Source organism: Haliaeetus albicilla, chromosome 20 (genome assembly GCF_947461875.1).
Source record: "Haliaeetus albicilla chromosome 20, bHalAlb1.1, whole genome shotgun sequence".
Classification (NCBI taxonomy): Eukaryota; Metazoa; Chordata; class Aves; order Accipitriformes; family Accipitridae; genus Haliaeetus; species Haliaeetus albicilla.
Window position 1 is genome coordinate 13,331,156 of NC_091502.1, and position 10,841 is coordinate 13,341,996.

Here is a 10,841-nt window from a genome sequence, read left to right on the forward strand (position 1 = left end):
ATACATAACAGAGCTTTAAAAACCAGAGCAACAACTCTAAGAACACATAAATCAACATAATGAAAGCTTAGAGCAAATTTGTTTTAACAAGCTCTGGTCAGGTTTGTCGTTATCTCAACCCTTCGTGCCCCACGTTGAGCGCCAAAATGGACTGTAGTGGTTTAACCGCAGCCAGCAACTAAGTACCACGCAGCCGCTCATTCACTCCCCCCCATCCAGTGGGATGGGGGAGAAAATCGGGAAAAAAAAGTAAAACTCCTGGGTTGAGATAAGAATGATTTAATAAAACAGAAAAGAAGAAACTAATAATGATAATGATAACACTAATAAAATGACAACAGTAGTAATAAGGGGATTGGAATGTACAAATGATGTGCAGGGCAATCGCTCACCACCCGCCGAATGACACCCCGCCAGTCCCCGAATGGCGATTCCCCGCCCCCACTTCCCAGTTCCTATATTAGATGGGACGTCACATGGTATGGAATACACGTTGGCCAGTTTGGGTCAGGTGCCCTGGTTCTGTCCTGTGCCAACTTCTTGTGCTCTGGATGGGCATGAGAAGGTGAAAAACCCTTGACTATAGTCTAAACACTACTAAGCAACAATTGAAAACATCAGTGTTATCAACATTCTTCGCATACTGATCTCAAAATATAGCACTGTACCAGCTACTAGGAAGACATTTAACTCTATCCCAGCTGAAACCAAGACAGCCACACAGCCACTGAGATTCCCTACCCTCTACAAGGATGCTCACACTAAGTTAAGCAATCAAAAAGGACATCAGCTCTTGGCACCAACCTAATGATGCAGTGGCACTGCCAGTGTGGGTGGGTGGTTGCTGGTGGACAAAGGCACCATGGGATGGGTGTCTACTGGCTGCCAGGGAGAGGTGGGACTGACAGCCTTGGCCTGAGGCTGGCAGAGCTCACAGCAGGGGTTGCCCATGGCCAGCGAGGGTCGCTGTTCCTTTGTTTGTTGATATTATCCTGCTTTTTCCAGCTCCAGACCTACACAGGGAACAGGACCAGACCATGGCGCACTCCCGTCCTCAGCCACAGAGACAGAGGGGTCTCTGACCTTCTAAAAGGACACTGACAAGAAGTTAAGGCATCAAGAGTTTGGCACAGCCCTGGGCAGGCATTGCCCATGGTAAGTAAGAGTGGCTGTTCCATTGTTTGCTATCCTGACTTTCAGAGTTGCAGGCACAGGCCGAGAAAACAACCAGAGCATGGAGCACTCCGCTCCTCAGCCACACAGCCACTGAGATTCCTTACCATCTACAAGGACGCTGTCACTGAGTTAAGCAATTAAAAAGTACATCAGCTCTTGGCACCAACCTAATGATGCAGTGGCACTGCCAGAGTGGGTGGGTGGTTGCTGGTGGACAAAGCCAGCATGGGATGGGTGTCTACTGGCTGCCAGGGAGAGGTGGAACTGACAGCCTTGGCTGAGGCTGGCAGAGCTCACAGCAGGGGTTGCCCATGGTCAGCGAGGGTCGCTGTTCCTTTCTTTGTTGATATTATCCTGCTTTTCCAAGCTGCAGGGCCACACAGACAGAAGGACTAGTCCATGGCGCACTGCTGACCTCAAGCTCACAGCCACTGAGATTCCCTACCATCTACCAGGACGCTGACGCTAAATTTAGCAATCAGAAAGGACATCAGCTCTTGGCACCAACCTAATGATGCAGTGGCACTGCCAGTGTGGGTGGGTGGTTGCTGGTGGACAAAGGCACCATGGGATGGGTGTCTACTGGCTGCCAGGGAGAGGTGGGACTGGCAGCCTTGGCCTCAGGCTGGCAGAGCTCACAGCAGGGGTTGCCCATGTTGGGCAATCATGGTGTTGCTTTGTTTTTTGGTATTATCCTGTGTTTTCCCGCTCCAGACCCGCAAATGGACAGTACCAGATGATGGTGTACTCCCCTCCTCAGCCACAGTGCCAGAGAGATTTGTGACCTTCTAGAAGGACGCTTACAAGAAGTTAAGGCAGCAAGATTTTAGCAGAGCCCTGGGCAGGGGTTGCCCATGGTGAGCCAGGCTGTCTGCCCCTTTGTTTATTATCCTGCCTTTTCCAGCTGCAGGCACAGACAGGGACAGAACCAGGCCATGGCCATCTCTCTTTTCCTCCCTCCCCAGCCTCTGTGCCAGAAATTTCTGCAGCCTTTTACATAACCTGTGACCTAGTGACAAGGAAATACACACAGCCCCAGTCTGCACTGCGCCATGGTGCCACAGGCAGCTTGAGTCTCCCCACAGCCATGGTCAAGGGATGCTCCATGCCACCCTCCCTCTCCCTCTGAAGGTGACCTTGAAATAAAATTTTCTGATTTATGAACCATTGGCTGGTTCTTTTACTCTGTCTTGTCTTTTGGGAGAAACGGCCTGGGGCTTTTCCATATTGTCTTTATTACACTGAATGTCTCAATCTTTATATATGTCTATAGACAAAAATATAGTTTTCTTAATCTATAGACATACAGAAAATGTACCTGTATCTTCCATATGGGAAGGTAGTGGGGAGCCAATCAGAGGCTGATGTGAGATCATGTGGGTATGATGTTTTCAAAACATGGAAACCAGCCAATCCCAAAGCAGTATGAAAACACGTGGGGTGTGAGCCAAGAGCCATGTCCTTGGGTCAGTGGGATGAGGCAGGAGGCAGAGGTCAGGCTGTGGTACACGGCCTCCATGCAGACCTCACCACGAGGTCATTTGTTTTCAAGTGCACAGCTGGGATGTTCTGCACTCTGTCTCTGGGAATTTTCTCCTGAGGCCATCAAAGGAAAACACTTCACTGTCTTACCCGTTGTTTCCTACAAAATATCCACTTGCCATGGAATTCTCTCTAGATTCATATAAAGATGCATATGGCTGCTATTCTGAATTTTTTTTTGTAATATTACCACATAGTGCATCAAACCCAGGGCAGACTTTATTACTAAAGATTTTTTTCCCCAACATTATATAGATTTTAAAACCCCTCAAATTCTCAGAAAAGCATAAATCTAAGTCAATGATGATAAGACAACATTGGTATCTTAAGAATGTCTTGGTAACTTCCTCGAGTCATGGTAGAATCTAAGTTTTGCCAAAGTATATAAGCCAAATTTTTATGATTCAGATATCTCTGGGGTAGACTATGTCATGAGAGCTGGTGCAGCGCTCTTTTAATTCCTGTGTAGCGGATTCTCATTTCCTGTCTTTCTAGGATTCTTTTTATTATTATTCGAATCAATGAGATTGCTAATCAGATAATATGATGAAACTAATGTACAGGAATAGAATACTGTCTAGAGGAGACTCAGAGCCTTACATTCATTGGCAATCTAACATCTGTGGTGTTCTTTGCTTTCCCTCTGCTCTTGATTTTGCAAGCTACACCTCTCCCAGAAATGTCAATGCATAGAAAGGAAGTGCATAAAAGTCACATTTTGCAAAGCCAAGTGTGACATCCTCATATTACTCAAAGTGTTGAGAAAAGTGATTTGTTTAACACAGGAGGAGTGTTAGAAGATCTGTCATGATAAATACTAGTCATGTTTCCAAATCATACTCTAAAATACTTTTTTACTTTTTTTAATTGGAGGGGCATGCCAACTTGTGAGATGACACATACTACAGCTCCTAGTAAGCTTGAGCTAACAAGTGCACCAGACCTAATCAGCCTGGGATCAGGATTTATGTAATGAGGAATAGTGCAAAAAGAGGCCAGAAGCAGCAGCAGGGAGACTTCACCATATTCCACAAAGAGCATCCCAAAGTAAACAGCTGCCATGGCCACCCTGCCAGCCCAGCGCACCCATTTGCGCTATCCAGCTCCTTTGAACTCTAACATCAGCGAAAGCTGCTTGCCTCACTTCTTTTTATTAAACATCATCATCATCATCATTTAGTATTACTTTATTATTATTTATGATAATGTTTTCTTATTTTATTTACTATTTCCTCAACTTGTATATCTGATTGCTTGAAAAGAGAAAAAGTAGAAATCCTCACCATGTTCAACACAATATTCAGCTGGGGGAACAAAAGGACAAGTCTTGTTTTCCAGAATATGCCACATACAGAAATATAAAGAAAGCATCGTTTCTATTGAAGTGTCTTCTGTACTCTCTTCCAGCCTCTATTTCAAACTATTTTCTGTTTCATTTTTAATCCTGTCATTTCTGCTCAGTAAATATCCTTGATGGCATTCATTTTCTAGTAGGTTTGCTATGAGTTCAGATTAGTGTCTCTGGAACCAGCATCTCTTCACATTGTTTAGTTTTGTATGGTGATCATACTTAACTTTCTGGAACATTTGTTTCACAAAAATTAACACAACAACAACGTGTTCATAATGGGCCTGGATGAATGTGTAACAGAAACAAGGAGAGCACTAGGATCCTCCTCCTTCCTGAACACAAGAGAAGCAGCCAAAAATGAGCCAGTGAGCACAAGCAGGCCCCCCCTGAGTGCTGGCCGCCCCAGCCACAGTACCAATACAAGACAGAAAAATACTCCTTGCAATGGCACCAGTCACACACGACCTGCAAAGGCCAGAATTAGTGCTCAGGCGCTTTTGATCTGATGATGCCATAATAATGCAAAGGCAAACCGACAGGTCAATAAGAAAATCAGGACACTTCTAGCAATGGACACCCATCATTACCAGAGTCACTCCACTGGACTACACACTTCCTTGCTACGGTCCCTCCTTTAATAAAAGATTCCTCTTGGCATCTGCTTGAATTACATCAAACCAATGGGATTTTAAAAAGCTGTTTTGTGGGACTTCTCTACTTCCATACATATCTTTCATACATCCTTTCCAAAGGCAGGATGGACTCCTTCAATATTCAACACAAAAATACAAAATTACTTCTGGTCCAGAATTCCACTTCCAGGAGTTGGAAGGAAAAGCCTTTGGATATATTAGTCCCCCGTCAAACATCATGCAACCGTAAATCCTGTGAAGGAATAAGGCCAATTTCTCAGAAGACATGACTGGAAATACAGTTTTTAAAGGTTTATCTAGAAGGGTACTCTGAGCAACCTGATCTAATAGAAGACGTACCTGCCCATGGCAGGGGCGTGTGACTAGATGACCTTTAAAGCTCCCTTCCAACCCAAACCATTCCATGACTCTATGATATCTGTATCAGGAGATTAGGCTACAATGAGAAAAGAAAATAATTCTAGTTCATGGGGGTACCAAGTAGAAACCATCTGAACCCATCTCAGACAAATTAATCTCCCATTCACATCAGTGTAAGTCCAGACATCTATAGAAGTCATCCTGCATTTAATCCAGATAACGCAGTGTAACATTTACCCCATCCTACTGATAATAAAAAACAACACTTCCTGAGGTTTCTACTCCATATTTTTTTAAAGTGTTTACATGGAAATTTTTTTGCCCATTCAAACATATCTCAGAACAATCAAATGTGTCACATTCATAGAATCATAGAATGGTTTGGGTTGGAAGGGACCTTTAAAGGCCATCTAGTCCAACCCTCCTGCAATGACCAGGGACATCTTCAACTAGATTCCCTATCCTTCCCATTTTTTCTGAAGATTAATATACTGTAAATGACTTTACCTCGCGGGGGGGGGAGAAATTCCACATAGATCTTTCTCTCCCATGTGAGCAGGAGACTGGGACTTAATAGAATTTCTCAAATTATGAAACCCATTCAGCAAAGAGCAACTTTGCCTGATTTTCAGTTTGTTCATTAAAGCATTGATTTTCAGATGTGGTCAGCGTTCAGTCTTCTGTGTCAACTTAGGGAGAGTTAGTTAAGGATGCTTAAGGTCTTTTTCCTTACTTGTTTCATAGAAAGCATTCTAAGCTACGGCTCCAAGACTCAGACTGAATTTTAGACATTCCATTTTGAAACCCTACTCTTACAATAACATAAAGCTTTTTACAAACTCCATTGCTTCTGGCTAATTAGGCATAAAGATGTATGTGACTTCTACAACTGTGTTTATTTTTTCAAGTTTTTCTTTTTCAAAAATGAGGTCACTATTAACAATCTCTGTTTTGATTAATGGAAGAGTTCATAAACACAAGATTTCATACAGACAAGATATAGATTTTAATATTTAGGAATGCCATGCTGTGCTGAACATTATCTCAAGCAACTGCTAGTGCCAAGTACCCTGGCTGATGTGTTTAAGTGGTAAATTCATTCCTCTGATGTAATTATATTTGCGTGAAAATATGCGGTTTCGTCTTTAAAAAAAGTGTATTTCCAGGTTCATCTCGGAGAATGTTCTGTAATAGGTATTTTCTCCAGTACTGAGAATTACTTCTGAAAATCAAGATCTGATTTAATATAGCAGACTGCATCTGTGTTCATATCTATTGCTATGAGCTCCCTGTCTTTCTGTCTGCTTAGACATACATCTATACCCAAGCCTGAATTGGATCGCAGAAGCCAGCTGGGGCTAGCCTTAATCAGCACTAGGACAGACATAGAATCACATGCCCAAATAGTACCTGCTAAATGCTGAAGGAAGCAACATTGTCCATGCCAAACACATAAACCTCCCTGTCCAGTACAGTGTGAAAACAATAGACAGCTGCACCAAGGGCTGCACCATTAAGGCCCTGTAACGGATTTTGTCAGGATAGTTGTTTCTTCATCCTGTCAAAATGGTCATGCTCCAAAATCAACTACTCCCTTCTGGATCACTGAAATTCACCTCAAGTTCCAATTAGTAGGGGTTTTTTTGTTTGGTTTGTTGTTTGGTTGGTTGGTTTTTTACTATTTCCCGGTTTACACTATTATGAACATTTGTGGTGTCATCTCTGTAAAGTGTCTGCATTGTACTCAGCCAACAACATCCTCTTTCTGTCGCAGCAGAACAGAGAGAAGTTAGCTATCTTGCTGAGCACCTTAAACTCCCAGTCGTCACTGAAGTCACTGAAATGCACTTTCACTGGAAACTGAATAGTCAAAAAGTCCACTACACTTAATTTTCATAAAGTATTTGATCCATGTGGAAAAACTGCTGTATAAGAGGAAAGCATTCTATTTTTACCATTTAAATTACCCATTTGTCCTGATTTCAGCTGGGACAGAGTTAATTTTCTTCTTAGTAGCTGGTACAGTGTGTTTTGGATTTAGTGTGAGAATAATGTTGATAACACACCGATGTTTTAGTTTTTGCTAAGTAGCGCTTATGATACTAAGTTAAGGATTTTTCAGTTACCCATGCTCTGCCAGCAAGCAGGTATACAAGAAGCTGGGAGGGACCACAGCCAGGATAGCTGACCCAAACTGGCCAAAGGGATATTCCATACCATAGAACATCAAGCTCAGTATATAAGCTGGGGGGAGTTGGCCAGGAGAGGCAGATGGCTGCTCGGGCATTTGTCAGCAGGTGGTGAGCAATTGTATTGTGCATCATGTTTTTTTTCTTGGTGGGTTTTTTATTTTATTTTATTCCTTTTCATTACAATTCTTCTTCTAATTGTTATTATTATTGTTAGTATTACATTTTATTTTACTTTAGTTACTGAATTGTTCTTATCTCAACCCACAAGGTTTTTTTTCTGATTCTCCTCCCCATCCCACTGGGAGGGGGGGAAGTGAGCTAGCAGCTGCATGGTACCTACTTGCTGGTTGGGCTTAAACCACACCACCACACAAATCAGGTCAATTGTGACTGGAAGTTTTTTCTTTCTGATAACCACTACACTATATGAGAAGCAGCTAGTTGTTGCAGTCAGTCTCTTACTCATCAGAGTACAAGACAACAGGAAAAAGCGGCTAAGGACTCAGATGGTATGGTTCCCATATTCCTGACCATCCATACTCCAGGCTCCTGGGGACCCTCCATAGCAGGCTCCATGCTTCACCAGATCTCTGGTTGAAAGGGTGCATGCCTCAAGACCTGCACGCAAAACTATGTCCCAGGCACAGCATCCACAGAAATACAACACTATGCAGTTTTAGTACAAAATTCACTACAGGAGCTAGCAGTACAGAGTTTGCAGAACAGAAAAGCCACCAGGAGGTTCACACTTACATCGGCTACAATACAGTGATAAAAAATCTGGTGGTGTATGGATTGGAAAATTTAAAGCTGTCCAGGAACAGAAAGTTCATAGAGTTAAAGGCTTTTCAAACAACCACGTATACAAATCTTTCCCACTGAAATACTTGAATTACGGTTGATTTTCATTACAGTTGTTCACTTCTGGGCCACCACTAAGCTCAAGGAAATGGCAGTATTCATTTATAGCATGCTGACGCTTCATGCAGGCACTACTGCTTAACAAAATATGGCTAATCCTGGTAGTGCCAATATAACTTAGAATTTAATTCCTTACTCTTTAAAAAGTATGCACGAAGCAACCCAAACAAATGCAGATTTGCTAACATCCCTGATTCAGAGGATTGCCAGTTTGGTCAACCTTGGTTCTTATCTCTCCTTCTATAGAGCTCAAATGTTAACTTTGCATTGCCAAGAAGCATGTAAAGCTACCCTTGCCAGTATTTCAGCAAAACATGTTGCATGTTCCCATCTTTTCTTGATTAGAAATACTTTGCTGTTAGCTAGCAGTGTTGCTCTAACTCTAATGTCTAAGAATATAAAAATGACATGATTTGTAAAGTGAGGTGTCATCTATTATGTTTGGAATAAGACATTTTGGGGTGGGGAATAAAACCTTGTTTACATGTTGGATCCATACACAGCAGACATCAAGCTAAGTACAGGCTGGGAATGACTCTTCTGGGTGTAACCTAAATTAATATTCCTCAAACACCTTAAGAGAGGAAGACAGCTGATCAAGTATGTCAGCTAGGAGAGATGACAGCCTATAGACGTGAACTTCTGTGGAACAACAATGGATGAACAGTTGATGAGATGTACGGAAAACTATAGTGGTCATAAAACTTTTACTGAGCAAATACTGAGTCTACAGTTTTCAATACTGAGCAGAATTGGTACTTCTGGTTCCCAGGTTTGCCTTTGCAGGTCTTTCCTGAGGCTCAGGTTTCAGATGTGAATAAAAAGAGTTTTCCTTGTTCCAGCGGGGTGTTTCTGGTTTTAATTGATCATCTTTGTGAGTCAACCCTGCCGTGGAGCTGTTGAATAAAAGGAGCTTTTCTTGTTCCAACTGGGTGTTTCTGGGTTTTTTTATTGATGATCTTTGTAAGTTAACCATGCTCTGGAGCTGTTATTTGGTTTCACCCGCACCATCTCCACAAAGCCATTTTAACATCTCAAGGACAAAATGGATCTGAGATATTTATGTTTAGGATCCATGGATTTTGATGATTCTGGGACTTTCATTTGTAATACTTGTGTGAATGCCCTAGCAGTTATACATCTACCTCACCAACATAAGAACAACTTTCACCAATCAGGGACATTCCTCTAAGAGGTCAGATTGTACCTGTGAATGAACTGCCTGAATGTCAGGGCCATGAGTGCACTACTAAGCCTTAATTGGTAATAATAAGCCCTGACCAACCTCACCTGGGACCTCCATTCACACACCCTCTGCTCATTCATCCAGGAGCAATCTTTCAACTCTGGCCTGAGCTGCATCATAGCTGTGCCTGTCCCCAGCCCTGTCTCTGACTGCCCTGATTTAGTGACTGGTTTTCCTGGAGGGACTCCAGACTGACAAAGGTGGTAGCCTTATATCCTGTCCCCTGGATTGGCATAGGACCTATGCCATAGCCTTGTTTCTGAGCCATCCCCAGCTGTTCCCTCCCAGCTGGACTCCCTGGATCCAGATCATCACCCTGACTTGTCCAAGACTGCCGGTGGACCCTGCCACTATCACCACCCCACCCTGCTCAGGTCCTGTGGGACTGCACCCTGGCTGGTGAGCTCCTGTGGTCACCCTCAACATCCAGCTCACCTGCACTGTGGGGTAGGCCCATTCTTGCTGCTGACACTGAATATCATGTACAAAATTAGGAAAAAAGAAAAAAAACCCCTCACAAATCCTATTTTTATGTGGGAATCTATACAGGAAATCATTAATTACACCGTGTACTAAAAGGAGATGATAATTTCCACTTAATTTTCTCAGAATGTTTCCTTCTCAGCATATAAACAACTCCCAGCCACCTCCAGATACATTGTCAGAAATTCACCTCCCACAGAACAACAAACACCAAATGAAACAGGATCACACCAAAGCAATCAACACAAGACCTTCCAACACCTCTGCCTTTACGCAGTAAAGAGCTTGTACTATATTGCAACATGTCACAGTTCCTGCTAACTCATGACTTCTACAGGAGTTATGTAGTTATCTCCCACAAGCCTATAACTTCACTTTGTTCCATGTATCTTAACTACTCTTGTCCTGCAGACAAGAGTTGAGCAATGTTAATTAGGCTGTTCCAAAATAAATTACTTCCAGTCTGTTCTAAGCCTGATGTTCACTGGAATTGTGCAAGAGCTGAAGGACTTACATAATTAATATCTTTATCCTCTAAATATATGTTACTTTAATAATAAATATTCTTTCTCACTCTAAGCTTTTCCTCTATAGCCAAACAGAGGCCCTTACACTTAGTAACATATGGATTACTAGTATTTCTAAGCTCTTCTGGAGTTAGGCTAGCTGCAGGTATTACTCCTACTGCCATCATAAAAAAAAGCTTTGGAGGACCATCTCAGAAAATTCGCAGGAAAAAGTTGGTCTTCGGGTACCTTAGTCATGAGGACCACACAGGAAGCAATGCAGAACAAAGGCATAGGAAAATGCCGGAAGTATAACGCACAGACCCATTTTTCACTGAACGCAAACTATGGGACCTAATTCAGCTATAATTAAAAAAAATTTTAAAATCTTCACTCAGCATTTTAGTTTAC